Source organism: Schistocerca americana, chromosome 4 (genome assembly GCF_021461395.2).
Source record: "Schistocerca americana isolate TAMUIC-IGC-003095 chromosome 4, iqSchAmer2.1, whole genome shotgun sequence".
NCBI classification, from domain to species: Eukaryota; Metazoa; Arthropoda; class Insecta; order Orthoptera; family Acrididae; genus Schistocerca; species Schistocerca americana.
In genome coordinates this window covers 27,794,581-27,812,705 of record NC_060122.1, presented here as the reverse complement: position 1 = coordinate 27,812,705, position 18,125 = coordinate 27,794,581, and the positions used below count along the sequence as shown (strand labels likewise).

At 39.3% G+C, this 18,125-nt stretch overlaps 1 protein-coding gene across 2 annotated transcripts in view; it reads left to right on the top strand.

The window, feature by feature from the left end:
* The window catches only part of LOC124612639 (putative transferase CAF17 homolog, mitochondrial), a 57,946-nt gene extending 40,189 nt beyond the window's left edge, over positions 1 to 17,757 (top strand). The window contains exon 4 of one of the 2 annotated variants that reach the window (XR_006979557.1): positions 17,631 to 17,668. The gene's annotated coding sequence lies outside the window, so the exon portion shown is untranslated. Of the gene's footprint in view, positions 1 to 17,630 lie in introns of both variants that reach the window. The other variant, XM_047140939.1, reaches the window with a different exon arrangement.
* Positions 17,758 to 18,125: the final 368 nt, after the last annotated feature.

Here is an 18,125-nt window from a genome sequence, read left to right as displayed (position 1 = left end):
TGCATCTACAAAAGACAACAGTTCTCCTACTGTTTTCCACCCACTACACAGTATATCTTTGCTGGCATAAATGGGTAGACGTCTTATTAAAATTCGCACCAACCCTTTTTCCACCATGGGCTTATCTAAGTACTTCGCACGTGTTAAATGCCAGTCGAAATACTTTCTCATCGTACCCCACATACTGTTATAATACTTAGGGTCCCACAAATGAGATATTAATTTTTTCTGGGCACTAGTTGACCAATACTTCTCCTTAAAGTACTGCTGGAAGTCTGCCCAAGACAAAAAGTTCTAGATGTTCCCTGTGCCCCACTACAAAGCTTCTCCTAAAAGGTACCCTACTCCAAATTCGATATTTTTTTTAATCTTTCCAGTTTTTCGGCAAGGCTTTGTTAAACCAATTCAGAAAATGAGTAGGATGTACTTACCCATCCAGCTTAAACTTAGGGAACTGTCTAGATAACCCTGAATTTGCTCCCCATTGTAACTCTGTCATGACTTCACTAGTTGATACTACATTGGGGGGAAGTCACTCTATTATCTACTTTGCCCTGCATAAGTTTGAACTCCTTCCACAGTTCATCTACATCCTGCTTGGTATTACTAAATTCAGAAGATAAGATTGGAGATACATTGTTGGAGGTTACTCTCGCATCAGCTTTTCTGTCTATCATCTCTTCTACCTGTTCCTCATGATTACTGATACTTATTATATCTGAAGTGGCTAGTTTCACTTTAAAATTTCTTTCCACGTTATCAACTAGCGTGTTAACGCCTGCAATTTGCAATTGGACTACAGGAATTACTTTATCCTGCTTTTCAATACTTTCCTTTAAAGTGTGTAATCTTTGTTTCACAGCATCAAATGTACATTGCATATGCTTTGAAATGATACTAATTTTTCACTAAATTCAGATCCTACATTATTACATTTATGTTCAATATCAAATTCTAGTTGAGCATTTACAGCTGCTGACTCTGCCTGCTGGGCTTTAATTAAATTCATTATTTCAGACCAGTCTGGCATTTCCCTAGTCACTTTAACAGCTGTTGCTGGTTCTGCTAGGCATAGAGTCTTACCCTGCATTGGTGAGCAGGTGTTGAATTGGCGCTGGTGAACAGCATGGGCGCCGGCAACGTTGAAGGCTAGTTTCAGTGGCAGTGTCGGTTAACAGATTTGTAGTCAGCACCGGTGAGCAGCAGTTGGCGCCAGCGCCGGTGAGCAGCAGTTGGCGCCGTTGGCATTGGTTGCTGGTTACTGTGTCCACGCCCCCGCGATTTGTATGAGGGCTGCTTACTCTCCACACTGGAACCTCATCACATAGATCCCGTCATAACTCTTCTTAGTTTAAACTGTTGAGATTTTCCTTACTTCTTCTTTTGTCTGGTATTCATCAACTTTCATCCTTTTTGCCATTTATGCAGAATCCAACTCTGCAAAACAATTTCTCTGTCCTGTTACTATTCGTTGCTATGGCAACTCACAATATCTTCTTACCTTGATTTCGTTTTAAAAGTCCTCTTTCTTCGAGTTCTGATCACATCGGTGACCACGTTCTGACAGTTTGGTGACAAGAAAAGTGGTGCAAAACTGCATTGCATACTCTCCTTTTCTCTTATTACAATTGACTTACTTGAAACGTTCAGCCGATCCTCTTCTCTGGATACACGGCTGCGTCAATCTCCACAACTTCTTCTCCAAAGAAATAATGCTGGTTAGAGGGATTAAAAGAAAAACTCCCCTCTCCCATCTCCACAAGTCTCACATAAGTATACAAATTCTTGCAAGTCAATTGCGTCTTTAACCGTCAGATACAATTAAGTATATTTACAATGTGGTGAGTTTAATAACCACCAGAAATTCAAAGACGGTTCTCGCTTCTAGAAAATCTAACACCCGAATTAAGAGTCTCTGGTCAAATCATATTTCATTTTTTCATAACAATTACAATCATTACACCATCAAAGAATAACGCATGCTTGCTCCTTTTACGTCACATACAGCTTCTATGGCGTGAGCGGCAAACACTTGGCTGCGCAGATTGACGTGTATTCTCCTGATACACGTCCATCCCGCACACACAAAAACCGGTGGTGTGGTAGACACATCTCCACTCTCCCACACTCATACTTAAAATATTGAGTGTTCGAGACGGTGGAAGACCGAGTGTCTCTAGAATTTACGCTGAAATTCTCAAGGCATTACAATGTTCCTCCCACTCTCTCACCCTATATGCCCTTGGGTATGGTTATGCTGTCTTCCTCAGGATGGCAAGTATACTTTTCGTGCCTTGAAAAAAGACAACATGTGGTTTAATGTTTGTTTTTCCGTGGAACATATTATGAAAAAGTTGTTTTATCTACACAGAATTTGCAGAGTTTTGTGTGCTTAAGTTTTTATGCTTGTAAGTGGTCATAAGTGGTGGAGATTTTTGGTCTCCTATTGTTTTAATACCAATATTGCTGTTCATTTTTAGGGATTTTTTTTCATGCTACATTGCATACAACTTTGTGATACACACCGTAAGTGGTGCTGTTTTGTTTTACTGCCCAGTGGTTTTGAATAGTTAACTGTTTTTGGTAATGGATTTAAAAAGTAATAATTTTGTTGTTGGCTTGCATGGTTTCACATTTAATGATTTTTATGTGCCAACATGGCATACAATTTTGTAATACACACCTCATATGATGCTGCTCTTTTTGGTAAAGATTTTAAAAAGTTTGGTGAAGATTTTAAAAAGCTATTCAAGCAGGCTGGAGGGTCATTTAGTAATGTTTTTGTGAATGGATCCGTTTGGCACAGTTGGTAAAAAGCTGTTAATGTTGTGTTCTAAGTTGATTTGCTTGCAACTTTTCTGGTAATATCTTTTATAAAGTAAACTCTCTATCCATTCTCCAAATGTACTGCTAAATGTTGCACGGTTGGTTTGTGTTCGTGTATGGGAAAACTGAAAAAATGCCATGCTGCTTTGTTATGTATCTTCCCATTTCGTGCATGACATCCTTGTTGTTTGTTTTGTTGTTTACAGTCTTTGGCTATTTTAAATTCTGCCATGTTACTGCCATTGTTCACATACTTGCAGACATATTTTGTGGATTTCTTTGAATTGCAGTATTCTACGTTTATGTGTGCTTGGAACATTTTGGAAAATAATGTGTTGTGTGATACTACCCATTGAGTACCTATTTTCAGTTCGTTGCTGCCTGATATTCATATTTTTACAGTGTAGCCGCCATTTTTGGGTGATCATCTTCTGTATTTGGGATAACTATCAACTCTGGTTTGTGCGTTGTCCAAGTATGGCTCTGTTTTCTGTTTTTTTTTTTTTTTTTTTTTTTTTTTTTTTTTTTTTCCCCCCCCTCCATCACTCATACATGACGAATTGGGCTTTAAATGCCAGCGTGGTCGGTGAATAATGTTTTTCACTACTATGTAGCACAGTTGCGGGTCGTCTTGTGGATTGGGAAATTCAGATTGGATAATTTTGTCGATATCTATGGGATGAATTCTGTCATGTAGACATGTGAGATTGTGTGAGTGAGGCTGTCCTCATTTTTGCCACTCAATTGTGGTCATCCAGGATCTGACGGTTTCCAAGATGTGGTATTTTATGATGACTTCAATAAATCTCATTTCTTTTTTGTTGGAAAACTTGTGCTATTATGTCGTGGTGATACATAGGGGCTATTCAAATCTTAGTTGTTCTTTGCTTTCTGGCCACGATGAGTTGCTTGTGAATGTTATGAAGAGGTCAGGTCATCAATATTTTCTTATGTAGGTCATGGCATCTTGAGTGTATTTGTGCTTGTGTCTCGGACTTCTTATGTGTGAATAGGGTAAGATTACCACTGTTCCAATGCCGTCAATGTTTCCGTCATTTATGATTGCGTCTTGAAGATGGATGTGTTCTTCTGTGTGTAGTTTTTTTCTGATTCAGTCTTATGTAAAGCATCTGTTCTGCTTTTATTTTTGCAGACATATCTACCAGGAATTGTTGGTATAAATGGTGAGTGTTGAGAATGTGATCATATATTTCATCGTCTCTGATCATTAAGCGGTAAGCATACAACTTGTTGGAAGTGACTTTTTTGTTTGTTTTTTTGTTGTATTTCAGGTTGGATTTGTTTCACATAGTATGATATCCTTCCTCACCATACAGAAATATTGGAGGCCATCCTATCAAAGTTGTCTCTGCAATGCGCTGTAGTACTTCTTTCTTCATTGTACAATTACATGACGGCTTGTGTTTTCATCATCCACAGTTGTGATGGTGACTTTGTCTACCTGAGGTGCATTAAATCAACATTCATATTCTCCAGGTGGTCTTTTATTGGCTTCAATTATAACTTTATAGTCATCAGAAATCATTCAGTCTAGTGCTGTTGTGAATATTGAATCAGCCGTTTGTATTTGTGTAATATCCTCTGTACATCTTGGAATACTTCTCCTTTCAACCCAATGATATTTGTGCATTGTTGATCAATTTCTTTTCCCTCATTTTTGACGTAATATACTTGCAGAAATTTATGGTCTTCATTGGGTAGTGGTAATAATGGTCCTGCATTTTGATAGACTTGTCCTTGGATGGAAAAAAAAAAAAAACACAATTGATTTCATCTCTGTTAGTATTGTTCAAAGTGACACCAAAAGAAGTAATTTGGAAGCAGTTGTTGTAAGCTTTTATATTTTGAAGGAAGTGTTTTGATTCTGGAGTTTCCCCAATCATTTAATATAAAAATTTCTGTGGAGGTGCTTCTAGTTGTGGTAATCCAAGCAGCAGAATCCTGGTTTTCTCTACTGAACATTTTTGCATTGCAGAATTGGCAGACATTATCCTTTTTTCCAATTACGACGTGTTTATGTTCATTATATTCTTTCATCACTTACTGGAATGCTTCATTTGTTAGGTTGTACTGTTTACTTTCCTCATCTTGTTGAGTGATATATTCATGGCTAGCTTGAGTTTGCCATCTTTTATTATAAAATTGTGTTACAATTCTTGATTCTTCAATCTGTTAATTTCGTTGATCTTTGGTTGCCGTTCGTTGGGAACTTACACATGCTTTGTGTTCTTCTTTTTGTTTTCTCCATTTGCTTCAGAACTGGCAATATCTTGTCCTCTTTTACATTTGGGCATCGTTCAAAACATAAATGAAATCAACTTTTTAGTAACAGGTACACTGAGTACACTTTGCACAGTTTTCATGCCTTGTTTTCAATTTACATTCAGTCACTGTATCACTTTGACTACTCACACTTCACAATTTTTTTTATTCAGTCACTGCACTATTTTTTTTTGTTCATCCTTTTGTCTCTGATATGAAACTGATGTTTGAACCTATGACTGGTTTTGCTGTATATACCCCTACCAATGGGTAGCCCCACCAGTGGTGAATTCCAGAACATACCAAAAAGACTTTGAATGGTCCACTATGTTCCAGAACATTCCACAATATTCGAGAGTGTTCTGGAATCTTCCACAATGATTTGGGATGTTCCTTTACATTCTCGAATCTTCTTGAATCTTCCAGATTATTCCCAAACATTCAAAAACATCCCAGATCATTGTTGAATGATGTGGAATGCTCTCTAATACTCACAGATGTTATGGAATGTTCTTGAATACGCTTGAATGTTCTGGAAATTTCTAGAGGGTGAAACTTCCCAGCCCTTCCCTTATATCTTCAAAAGCATGCCCTTCAGGTAAAAATGAGAAACTCCTTCATGGATGGGGGCAGAGGGCTATCACACCATATAACTCCCTTGATCGTTCTGAGATTCGTTTCTGAGTTTTAGTGGCACACACATTGTACACTTACTTTTATGGTATACATTGATTAACAGTATGATAATACACTGAAGTACTGAAGAAACTGGTATAGGCATGCATATTCAAATACAGAGATATGTAAATAGTAACAATATCATTTTTTGAGATATGCAAACAGGCAGAATATGGTGCTGCAGTTGACAACAACTATATAATACAACAAGGGTCTGGCACACTTGTTAAATTTGTTACTGCTGCTACAATGGCAGGTTATCAAGATTTAAGTGACTTTGAACAAGGTGTTATAGTCAGTGCAGGAGAGATGGGACACAGCATCTCCGAGATGGCAATAAAGTGGGGATTTTCCCGTTTGACTATTTCATGAGTGTAATGTGAATATCAGGAATTTGGTAACATAAAATCTCCGATATCGCTTTCGCTGTGGCTGGAAAAAGATCCTGCAAGAACAGGACCAGTGATGACTGAAGAGAGTCATTCAGTGTGACAGAAGTGCAACTCTTCCACAAACTGCTGCTGATTTCAGTGCTAGGCCATCAACAAGTGTCAGTGTGTGAACCATTCAACGAAACATCATTGATATGGGCTTTCAGAGCCAAAGGCTGACTCGTGTACTCTTGATGACTGCACGACACAAGGCTTTACACTTTGCCTGGGCCCATCAACACCGTAATTGGACTTGATGACTGGAAACATGTTGGCTGGTTGGACGAGTCTCATTTCAAACTATATCAAGTGGATGGACGTGTAGAGGTATGGAAACAACCTCATGAATCGATGGACCCCGTGTGTCAGCAAGGGACTGTTCAAGCTGGTGGAGGCTCTGTAACGGTGTGGGGTTTGTGCAGTTGGAGTGATACGGGACCCAAAATAGGTCTAGATATGACACTTGACAGGTGAGACATACGCAAGCATCGTGCCTGATCACCTGCATCCATTCATGTCCATTCCTTCAGACTTGGGCAATTTCAGCAGGACAATGCGACACCACACACATCCAGAATTGCTACAGAGTGGCACCAGGAATAAGTTTAAACATTCTGCTGGCCACCAAACTCCCCAGAAATGAACATTATTGAGCATATCTGGGATGTCTTGCATCATACTGTTCACAAGACATCTCCACCCCCTCATACTATTACAGATTTATGGACAGCCCTGCAGGATTCATGGTGTCAATTCCCTCCAGCACTACTTCAGACATTAGTCAAGTCCATGTTATGTCGTATTGTGGCCCTTCTGTGTGTTCGTGGGAACATTACGTGATATTAGTCTGTTTTTCCAGTTTCTTTGGCTCTTCAGTCTAGCATATGCCTATGTGGACTAGGAAAATGGCCATGAAAGCACAAGGAATATATATGATGACTTTATTTGTGAAATTGTCAGAGATGTTCAACAACTAAGAGGATAGTATTAATAAGAAAATACACTAAGGAGCCAAAGAAACTGGTACATGTGCTTAATATCGTGTTGGGCCCGCCCGAGCATGCAGGAGTGCCGCAACATGATGTGGCATGGACTCAACTGATTCTGAAGTAGTGCTAGAGTGAATTGACACCATGAATCCTGCAGGGCTATCCATAAATCTGTAAGAGTTTGAGGGGGTGGAGGTCTCTCCTGAACAGCACATTGCAAGGCATCCCAGATATGCTCAATATTGTCAATTTCTCGGGAGTTTGGTGGTCATAAGAAGTGTTTAAACTTAGAAGAGTGTTCCTGGAGCCAGTTTGTAGGAATTATGGATGTGTAGGGTGTCACATTGTCCTGCTGGAATTGCCCAAGTCTGTCAGAATGCACAATGGACATGAATGGATGCAGGTGATCAGACAGGATGTTTACAAACGTGTCACCAGTCAGAGTTGTATCTAGACGTATCAGGGGTTCCATATCACTCCCAATTGCACATGTCCCACACCATTACAGAGCTTCCAAAAGCTTGAAAAATCCGCTGCTGACATGCAGGATCCATGGATTCATGAGGTTGTCTCCATACCCGTACACATCCATCCGCCCAAATACACTTTGAGTAGAGACGTGTGTGTGTGTGTGTGTGTGTGTGTGTGTGTGTGTGTGTGAAATCTTGTGGGACTTAACTGCTAAGGTCATCAGTCCCTAAGCTTACACACTACTTAACCTAAATTATCCTAAGGACACACACACACACACACACACACACACACACACACACACACAAACACACACATGCCCGACGGAGGACTCAAACCTCCGCCGGGACTAGCCGCACAGTCCGTGACTGCAGCGCCTTAGACCGCTCAGCTAATCCCGCACGGCTTTGAGTAGACACATGTTTCAACCATTCAACCATCAACAGTCCAACATCAGTGTTGATTGGACTAGGCGAGGCATAAAGCTTTGTGTCATGCAGTCATCAAGGATATACGAGTAGGCCTTCAGCTCCAAAAGCCCATATCGATGATGTTTTGTTGAATGATTTGCATGCTGACACTTGTTGATGGCCTAGCATTGAAATCTGCTGCAATTTGTGGAAGGGTTGCACTTTTGTCATGTTGAACGATTCTCTTCAGTTGTTGTTGGTCCCGTTCTTGCAGAATCTTTTTCCAGCCATAGCAGTGTTGGAGATCTGATGTTTTACTGGATTCCTGATATTCACGGTACACTCGTGAAATGGTTGTATGGGAAAATCCCCACTTAATCGCTGCCTGGGAGATGCTGTGTCCCATCGCTTGTGCACCGACTGTGACACCACATTCAAACTCAGTTAAATCTTTATAACCTACCATTGTAGCAGCAGTAACCAATGTAACAACTGCGCCAGACACTTGTTGCATTATAAAGGTGTTGCCAACTGTGGCACTGTATTCTGCCTGTTTACATACTTATGTATTTGAATACACATGTTTATACCAGTTTTTTGGCCACTTCAGTGTAAAAGATAGTAGTAATAAGATTAGTAATGAACTCTCACTACCACGAGACAGTAATGGTAAGATTAGTAGTGAGCTATCACAAATGCGGGCAGTACAGGGTGCAAGCAATCGAGGAGATGTTCAAAAACTAAGAGGATAGTATTAATAAGAAAATAAGATGATGATGATGAGAGGTTCCATATGCCGAGGAGTGTAGGGAACGATGTGGGAGACCCGCACTGCCGACTAGGCAAGGTCCTAGCAGAGGTGGTTTACCATTGCCTTCCTAAGGCAAGGTCCTAGCAGAGGTGGTTTACCATTGCCTTCCTATGACCATAATGGGGATTCATGATGATGATGAAGATGACACAACAACACCCAGTCATATCAAGGCAGGGAAAATCCTTGGGCCTGCCGGAATTGACCCCGGGACCCCGTGCACGGAACACAAGAATGCTACCGCAAGACCAAGAGCTGCGGACATAAGAAAATAAAATATAGCAATAATAAAATTAGTAACAAACTCTCACTAGTATGAGATAGTAATGGTAAGATTACCAATGAGCTATCACAAAGGTGGGACAGTACAGGGTGAGTCAAAATTTGGATACACTGCTATAAAACTTGAGCAGTGTAAGGAATCATATGGCATCTGGTATGGGGTGTCCTTAGGTGGAGGCACAACTTGTAGAAGCTGTGGTGACAGTGGAGACCATTTTGAAATTCGCTATCTTGGATGTGAGTTACATGTTTCAGATGAGGAGGAGGTCATGTGGCACATCATTTTGAACTACCTCTTTCACAGGAAAACACGTGTGAAATCTGTTTTATTATTATTCACATATGGGCCCAGTAGGATCACATGAGGTACAATCCATCAATGTCATGTTTGATGGTTGGCCTTTCTTTGTGCCCAAATTTGTTTCATCCTTTCAGAATGAAGTCTCTTTCTTTCATCAGATCATGATGTTCCAGTCCATTTTCTAATTTCCCTCTGACCAACTTTCCAGTCAAATATCTTTTGTCTGAATGTTTTCCTATCTGTAAGGTCTGTCTGAGTTATACCGGCTGCTTTAAGATCCTCCTTAATTGCAGCAATCCATTTCATTGGCTCAGTTTTGGCCTTACTTCAGTTTTTGTAGAATTCTACTATTTGTTTTGTCAACCTAGTGGGTGCCATTCTTTAAGTCTTCATTTTCTCATGTCACCATATATGTCTGTGTGTTCTTCTATTTCCTTATTACTTCTCAGCCTGTAAGTTTCTCCATCAGTAATTTTCGGGCCTAATATTTTCCTAACAATCTTTCTTTCTTTCTTTCGAATTTCGCCAGTATCCCTCTTCCTATTAAATTAAATTAAATTAAATTAAATTTAAGTTTATGCTCCATAAAGACATTCATGTTTGATTACAGTGCTGTAATGTCTAAGTTTAGTGGATTTAGAAAGTGATTTTTTATTATAAATGTTTTGTGTTAATCTGAATGCAGTTGCCATCTTTTGACAGCAGACTACATTTGCAGCTTTTTCCAGACTGTTTTCTTGCAGGATTTCCCCCAAGTATTTAAACTGAGACATCCTTTATATTTTTCCATATTTTGTATTCAAAAACTTTGGTGCTTGTTTGTTGCATGTCATGTATTTTGTTTTTTTGAATGATATTTGTAGTCCTACTTCTTTAAGAATTTCAATTTGTTTTTCGGATGTGGTAACATACCTAGTTAAAATTGCCAGATCATCTGCAAAGGCAAGGCAATCTACTCTAATATAACTTCTGCCTAACTTGATTGATTGGTCTATATTTCGAATTGACTTTTGTTCTCGCCATTCTGTAATTACCTTTTCCAAAACGCAGTTAAACAATAATGGAGAGAGTCCATCTCCCTAACACCAGTCTTTATTTGAAATGGTTCAGAAATCTCTCCTATGAATTTAACTTTAGGTATACTGTCGGTTAACGTTTCCTTAATCAGTGTTAGAGTTTTATTATCTAGCCTTGTTCCTTTAAAATTTGGAAAAGAGACTCATGATCAACTGAGTCATAAGTCTTTTTAAAATCCACAAATGTACATACAATATTGTTACTAGAAATCCTTTGGTGTCTGAGGATTAGTTTTAAAGAAAGAATTTGTTCAGGGAAGGATCTGTTTGGTCTAAAGCCTGCTTGGTATTCACCAATTTTAGGTTCTAGCTGTTCTTGGGCTTGATCAAGTAAACACTGTGAGAGAATTTTGTATGTCACTGGGAGGAGAGAGATTCCTCGGTAATTATTAACATTGGTCCTATCCCCTTTTTTATGCAATAGATGAATTAGGGCAGTTTTCCAGTCCTCTGGTATTTTCTCAGTTTGCCAGACATGTCCTATTAGTTGAGGGATCTCTTTTAAGTTGTTTAGTTATTTCAATTTCGTCAGGTGCTTTAAAGTTAGGGTTGGTGTTATTAATTTGCTGTGGGTGGAATTTATTCGCTGGTTCTGGACGTTCAATAGTTTTTCAAAATAATTAGCAAGTACCTTACATTTTTCCTTGTTCTTAAGAGCCAAGCTGCCGTTTTCATTTTTGAAGCAAAGAATTTGAGGTTGGTAACCAGTTAGTTTTGTTTTGAAATGTGGGGAAATGCTCACTCAGGAGAATTTGTGTCTTGGAACAACTTCCAAGAAAAGTTTAAATGGAAGACTTTGTCTCAATGTATATAGGAAGAACTAACATTAGAACTGCTTGACCCTAAATATTATAATAGTTCATGGGGGAGCTTTAAGAAGTATATCTAGCAAAAGTGTTAGTCAGAAGACTACCCTACTATGTAAAGAGATTTTATGTAGAGGATGGACAACAGTAAAAGAGTTGTTATCCTGTGTAGAAAGTTTAGATACGATGAATAGTGAGAGAGCCAATAATAATCACGATGATATAAATAGTAACTGAATAAATAGTAAATCCCAGAAAAGGAGAGAAGCAAACTTTTGTCAAGTTACAAGGTTTGTCTATGGCAACAATAAACAATGTAGCAGTAGGTGAAGAATAACAACCCTCAGATGTTTGTTCACATGACAACGCATAACACAACTCCAAGCATTTGTACCACCAAAAACTGTGGTAGCTCATAGCATTTGTACCAACCCTACTTATGAAGGAATGGTTATTAGATAAAGAAGAGCAGGATGAGAGTCATGTGAATAATAAACTTATAGTAACAGGAGCTGAAAGCAAGGGGAAACTACAGCCGTAATTTTTCCCAAGGGCTTGCAGCTTTACTGTATGGTTAAATGATGATGGCGTCCTCTTGGGTAAAATATTCCAGAGGTAAAATAGTCCCCCATTCGTACTTCTGGGTGGGGGTACTCAGGAGAACATCGTTATCACGAGAAAGAAAACTGGCATTCTACAGATCGGAGCTTGGAATGTCGGATCCCTTAATCGGGCAGGCAGGTTGGAAAATGTAAATAGGGAAATAGATAGGTTAAAGTTAGATATAGTGGGAATTAGTGAAGTTTGGTAGCAGGAGGAACAAGACTTCTGGTCAGTTGAATACAGGGTTATAAATACAAAATCAAATAAGTGTAATGCAGGGGTAGGTTTAATAATTAATAAAAAATAGGAGTGTGGTAAGCTACTACAAACAGAATAGTGAACGCATTATTGTGGCCAAGATAGACACAAAGCCCACGCCTACCACACTAGTACAAGTTTATATGTCAACTAGCTCTGCAGATGACAAAGAGATTGATGAAATTTATGATGAGATAAAAGAAATTATTCAGATAGTGAAGGGAGACGAAAATTTAATAGTCATGGGTGACTGGAATTCGAAAGCAGGAAAAGGAAGAGAAGGAAGCGTAGTAGGTGTATATGCAATGGGGGTAAGAAATGAAAGAGGAAGCCGCCTGGTAGAATTTTGCACAGAGCATAACTTAATCATAACTTACACTTGGTTCAAGAATCATGAAAGTAGATTGTGTACGTGGAAGAGGCCTGGAGACATTGGAAGGTTTCAGATAGATGGTAAGACAGAGATTTAGGAACCAGGTTTTAAATTGTAAGACATTTCCAGGGGCAGATATGGACTCTTACCACAATCTATTGGATATGAACTGTAGATTAAAACTGGAGAAACTGCAAAAACATGGGAATTTAAGGAGATGTGACCTGGATAAACTTCAAGAACCAGAGGTAGTAGAGTGTTTCAGGGATAGCATTGGGGAACGATTGACAGGAATGAGGGAAAGAAATATAGTGGAAGAAAAATGGATAGCTTTGAGGGATGAAATAGTGAAAGCAGCAGAGAATCAAGTAGGTAAAAAGAGGAGGGCTAGTAGAAATCCTTGGGGAACAGAAGATATATTGAATTTAATTGATGAAAGGAGAAAATATAAAAATGCAGTAAGTGAAACAGGCAAAAAGGAATACAAACCTCTCAAAAATGAGATCGACAGGAAGTGCAAAATGGCTAAGCTGGGCAGCTTGAGAACAAATGTAAGGATTTAGAGGCATATCTCACTAGGGGAAAGATAGATACTGCCGACAGGATAATTAAAGAGACCTTTGGAGAAAAGAGGACCACTTGTATGAATATTAAGAGCTCAGATAGAAACCCAGTTCTGAGCATGGAAGGGAAAGCAGAAGGGTAAGAAGGAGTACATAGAGGGTCTATACAAGGGCTTTTCACTTGAGGACAATATTATGGAAATGGAAGAGGATGTAGATGAAGTTGAAATGGGAGATATAATACTGTGTGAAGTGTTTGACAAAGCACTGAAAGACCTAAGTCGAAACAAGGCCCCGGGAGTAGACAACATTCCATTAGAACTACTGACAGCCTTGATAGAGCAAGTCCTGACAAAACTCTACCATCTGCTAAGAAAGATGTATGAGGCAGACGAAATACCCTCAGACTTCAAGAAGAATATAATAATTCCAGTCCCAAAGGAAGCAGGTGCTGACAGATGTGAAAATTACTGAACTGTCAGTTTAGTAAGTCATGGTTGCAAAATACTAAAACAAATTCTTTACAGACGAATGGAAAAACTGGTAGAAGCTGACCTTGGGGAAGATCAGTTCGAATTCTGTAGTAATGTTGGAACACATGAGGCAATGCCAACCCTACGACTTATCTTAGAAGATAGATTAAGGAAAGGCAAACCTACATTTCTAGCATTTGTAGATTTAGAGAAAGATTTGACAATGCTGACTGGAACACGCTCTTTCAAATCCTGAAGGTGGCAGGGGTTAAATACAGGGAGTGAAAGGGTACTTACAATTTGTACAGAAACCATATGGTAGTTATAAGAGTCAAGGGGCATGAAACGGGAAGCAGTGGTTGGGAAGGGAGTGAGACAGGGTTGTAGCCTGTCCCCAATGTTATTCAATCTGTATATTGAGCAAGCAGTAAAGGAAACAAAAGAAAAATTCGGAGTAAGAATTAAAATCCATGGAGAAGAAGTAAAAACTTTGAGGTTCACTGATGATATTGTAATTCTGTCAGAGACAGCAATGGACATGGAAGAGCTCTTGAACAGAGTGGACAGTGTCTTGAGAGGAGGATATGAGGTGAACATCAACAAAAACAAAACAAGAACAATGGAATGTAGCTGAATTAAATCAGATGATGCTGAGGGAATTAAATTAGGAAATGAGACACTCAAAGTAGTAGATGAGTTTTGCTATTTGGGGAGCAAAATAACTGATGATGGTCGAAGTAGAGAGGATATAAAATGTAGACTGGCAATGGCAAGTAAAGAGTTTCTGAAGAAGAGAAATTTGTTAACATCGAATATAGATTTGAGTGTCAGGTACTCATTTCTGAAAGTATTTGTATGGAGTGTAGCCATGTATGGCAGTGTAACATGGATGATGAATGTAATTTACCATAATCTTATCATTAAGCATTCATTTCATGTACTCACTTTTTTTGCTTCCTCAAACTGAGAGCAAATAAAAGCAACTCGTGGTTGTTGCCAGAACTGCTACTCATGTTTGACATGCAGCAGCTCATTTACTCGCAATGAGCAGCATTCGATATATCGGTTGCTGCATCATGCCCACACTCTGTTTGACCCCAGCTGACTATGGCAGGCAACAGGATGGCCTGACTGCATGGTCAACCCGCTGTCTGTCTGATTGAGCCTTAAGTGTGGGAAGAGACTGACGCATAAAAATGATGGAAAGTGACTGAGTTCCGGGATTGATTGCAGATATTCTCAGTGATACAGGGTGGCGCAGGGAAACGGGAAATTTCGAAATAACGACATTTCCATGAATAAATTCATAAAACTAATAATTTATTAATGAAAGTGAATGTATTCAGTATACCATTATTCAGTATGTCTTTACAATCAAAATGTCCAAAAGTGTCTCTTTACTTTTTAAAGATGACATCGGAAAGATGTGCTCCCATTCGGCGTTCACACTCTAACAGCCTGTTATGAAAACTCTGGAGTGCGTGGTGTAGCAAATCCTGGAGAATGGCAGTCATTTCGTTTTCAATGTTCTCCTTCAGTTCATGGATTGTTGCAGGACGTGAACGGTACACCTTGCCTTTAAGATATCCCCACAGGAAGAAGTCGCACACACTAAGATCAGGGGATCTCGCAGGCCATGCAATGTCACTGTTACGTGAAATAATGCGTCTTCCAAACAATTGACGAACTGCTGCCATCAATTGTCAAGCAGTGTGTGACGTGGCTCCGTCCTGCTGAAACCACATGTTTTCGACGTTAAGATTAAGCTCGTACAGTCTCGGTGTAAAGAATGTTTGAAGCATTTCAACATATCGAGCGGATGTTAATGTCACTGCACTACCATCCTCACGTTCAAAAAAATAAGGGCCGATAACACCATGACATGATATAGCACACCATATTGTGACCTTGGCGCTATGTAGTGGTCGCTGGCGAAACTCACAAGGATTGTCCTGTGCCCAATAACGAAAATTCTGTTTGTTCACGAATCCGTTCAGATGGAAATGGGCTTCGTCTGATATCCATAAGTTACCAAGGAAATTCGCGTCCTCGTTGATTTTAGCCAATATCTGGCTACTAAACTCCATACGTGACGCTGGGTCTCGTTCATGTAAGTGTTGCAGAATCTGCAACTTATACGGATGGAAGTGTAATTCGTGTAGTATTCTTTGTAAGCTTCATCGCTTAATCCCTAGCGAAGATGCATGCTGTCGAACGGAGCGGCGAGGACTTCTCTCGATTGCAGCTCTAGCAGCTGCAAAGTTCTCTGGGGTACGTACCGTTGGAATGCCACCTGGAGGTTTCTTTTTCAAGGCAGATCCTGTTTCTTCAAAATTACGCACCCACGTTGTAATCGCATGCGCAGATGGGACACGTCCAAGCTGGTAATGCTGTCGAAATGTTCTCTGCGCGGCAGTCGCACTATCACCATTTTTGTAAAACGCTCTCATAGGTACTGTATGTTCCGCACCAGTCCAATTCTCCATGATTACTAAATGGCAATGTGTTCACATCAATTGTGCAAAATTTCGAACATCTGCCGGCGCTACAGTGGTGCCAACTGTAACGTTCAAAATTTCCCGTTCCCCTGCGCCACCCTGTATTTCCAAGTTTACTCCAGTAAAACAAACAGATCTCCTTAGAGCCTTTCAAAAGGGATGAAATACACATGATATCATTTTTATATTCCTTTATGAGAAATTGGCACAAATACACAAATAAGTAACTGGAGAACATATTGTAATCAGCTAGTAAATAGATAAAACGTTTGTTTTGTTGGGTTTCTCACAGAGAACAACTCTGCAAATATCCCCTTCAAGGTTATAAAACAGGCATTTAATAAAATACTAATTAGAACATTTTGCAAGAAATATTCTTTGTTTTAGGTGGTAAAATGGAAATTGTATCAGTGGTGAGATGACTATAATGTTGTACATGACATTGCCATTTTTATTTGAGATTATTTTTTTTACTTTTCATATTAAACGTTTGGTTGATATTTTCGTGATTCCAGTTATCACATGTTGTAAGAAGGATATAACAATAGTCCCACCTCTGCTGCACAATATTGTCTTTAATGTGCTTACTTCAGAACCAATTTGAGCTACTATTCATTTTCAAGCAGTACCTAAATAAAAACCAATGTTACGTAATTTACAGGGATGTTTTGTAAGTATCAAAATTACCTATAATCGAAAAGTAACTATTGTGAGATTCCATCACATAACCGAATAAGGTGGTGCAGTGGTTGGCACACTGGACTAACCTTCGGGAGGATTATGGTTCTGATACCCTTCTGGCTCTTCAGGTTTAAGTTTTCAGTGATTACCCTAAATTACTCCAGGAAAATGCCAGGATGGTTCCTTTGCAAAGGCCACCCTCGATTTCCTTCCCCATCCTAGTGTAATCTGAGGTTGTGCTCTGTCTCTAATGACTTCATTTTCTTTCTGCCAACAAGGCTTTTGACAATTTGTCGAACGAACACACACACACACACACACACACACACACACACAAATGCACATCATACAAACATGACATGCTATTTTCAGTGACACACACACACACACACACACACACACACACACACACACACACACACACACAACTCATACAAACATGACATGCTATTTTCAGTGAAGTATAATTTTGCCACTTACATATTATCAGTGTACACTTTGTAACATTGGCTTTTATGCCAGTGCTACTTGCAACCCACACACACCAATGTGTGACCAGTCTCTGGCTGCTGTTGTCATGTTTGTATGAGCTGCATTTGTGTGTGTGTGAGTGTGTATGTGTGTGTGTATATGTGTGTTCGTTCGACAAATTGTCGAAGGCCTTGTTGGCAGAAAGCTCTCTTTCTGACAGTCTTTTTGTTGTGCCTATCTGGGACTCAGCATCTCTGCTATATTCATAATATTGTTACATCCTTTCCTGTATTTTCCATTGTTTGATGATTCTTCCTCTAAGTATTCTTTTTTCCTTGTATTTCAGATTCACTATGATGGCAGAAACAGATGGACAGAATAGACAAAATGAAGGAAATATAGTGGAAGCTCCTGTTGCAGATAAGCCAGATGAAAGTGGCGTATTCTGTTGTTATATATGTGGTCTGGAAGAGCACTATGACTATTTTGGACAGAAACCACCATTTTTGAAAAAGATGTTGTTTACTGAAGACAGTTACATTATGAGGAACCCATTTACACCACCTAGACAAAATGATTTTCTGTTATTAGGTTCAAAGTGTTCCAGTTGTCACCAGCCTGTATGCCAATTTCAGAAATGCAGTATTTTTTATTGTAGGAGATACTGTACTACATGTGCTAAAGAACACATTGACAGTTTTCCTGGAGCTATTCAGAACAAGATAAAAAATGCATGATTTAGCAGTAAATAGTGTCATCAAATGTGCAAAATAAAAGTAACTGGAAGTTTTCGTGATTCTGTACTTCATCAGTGTGAAAGATAAAATTTCAGGATGTGATC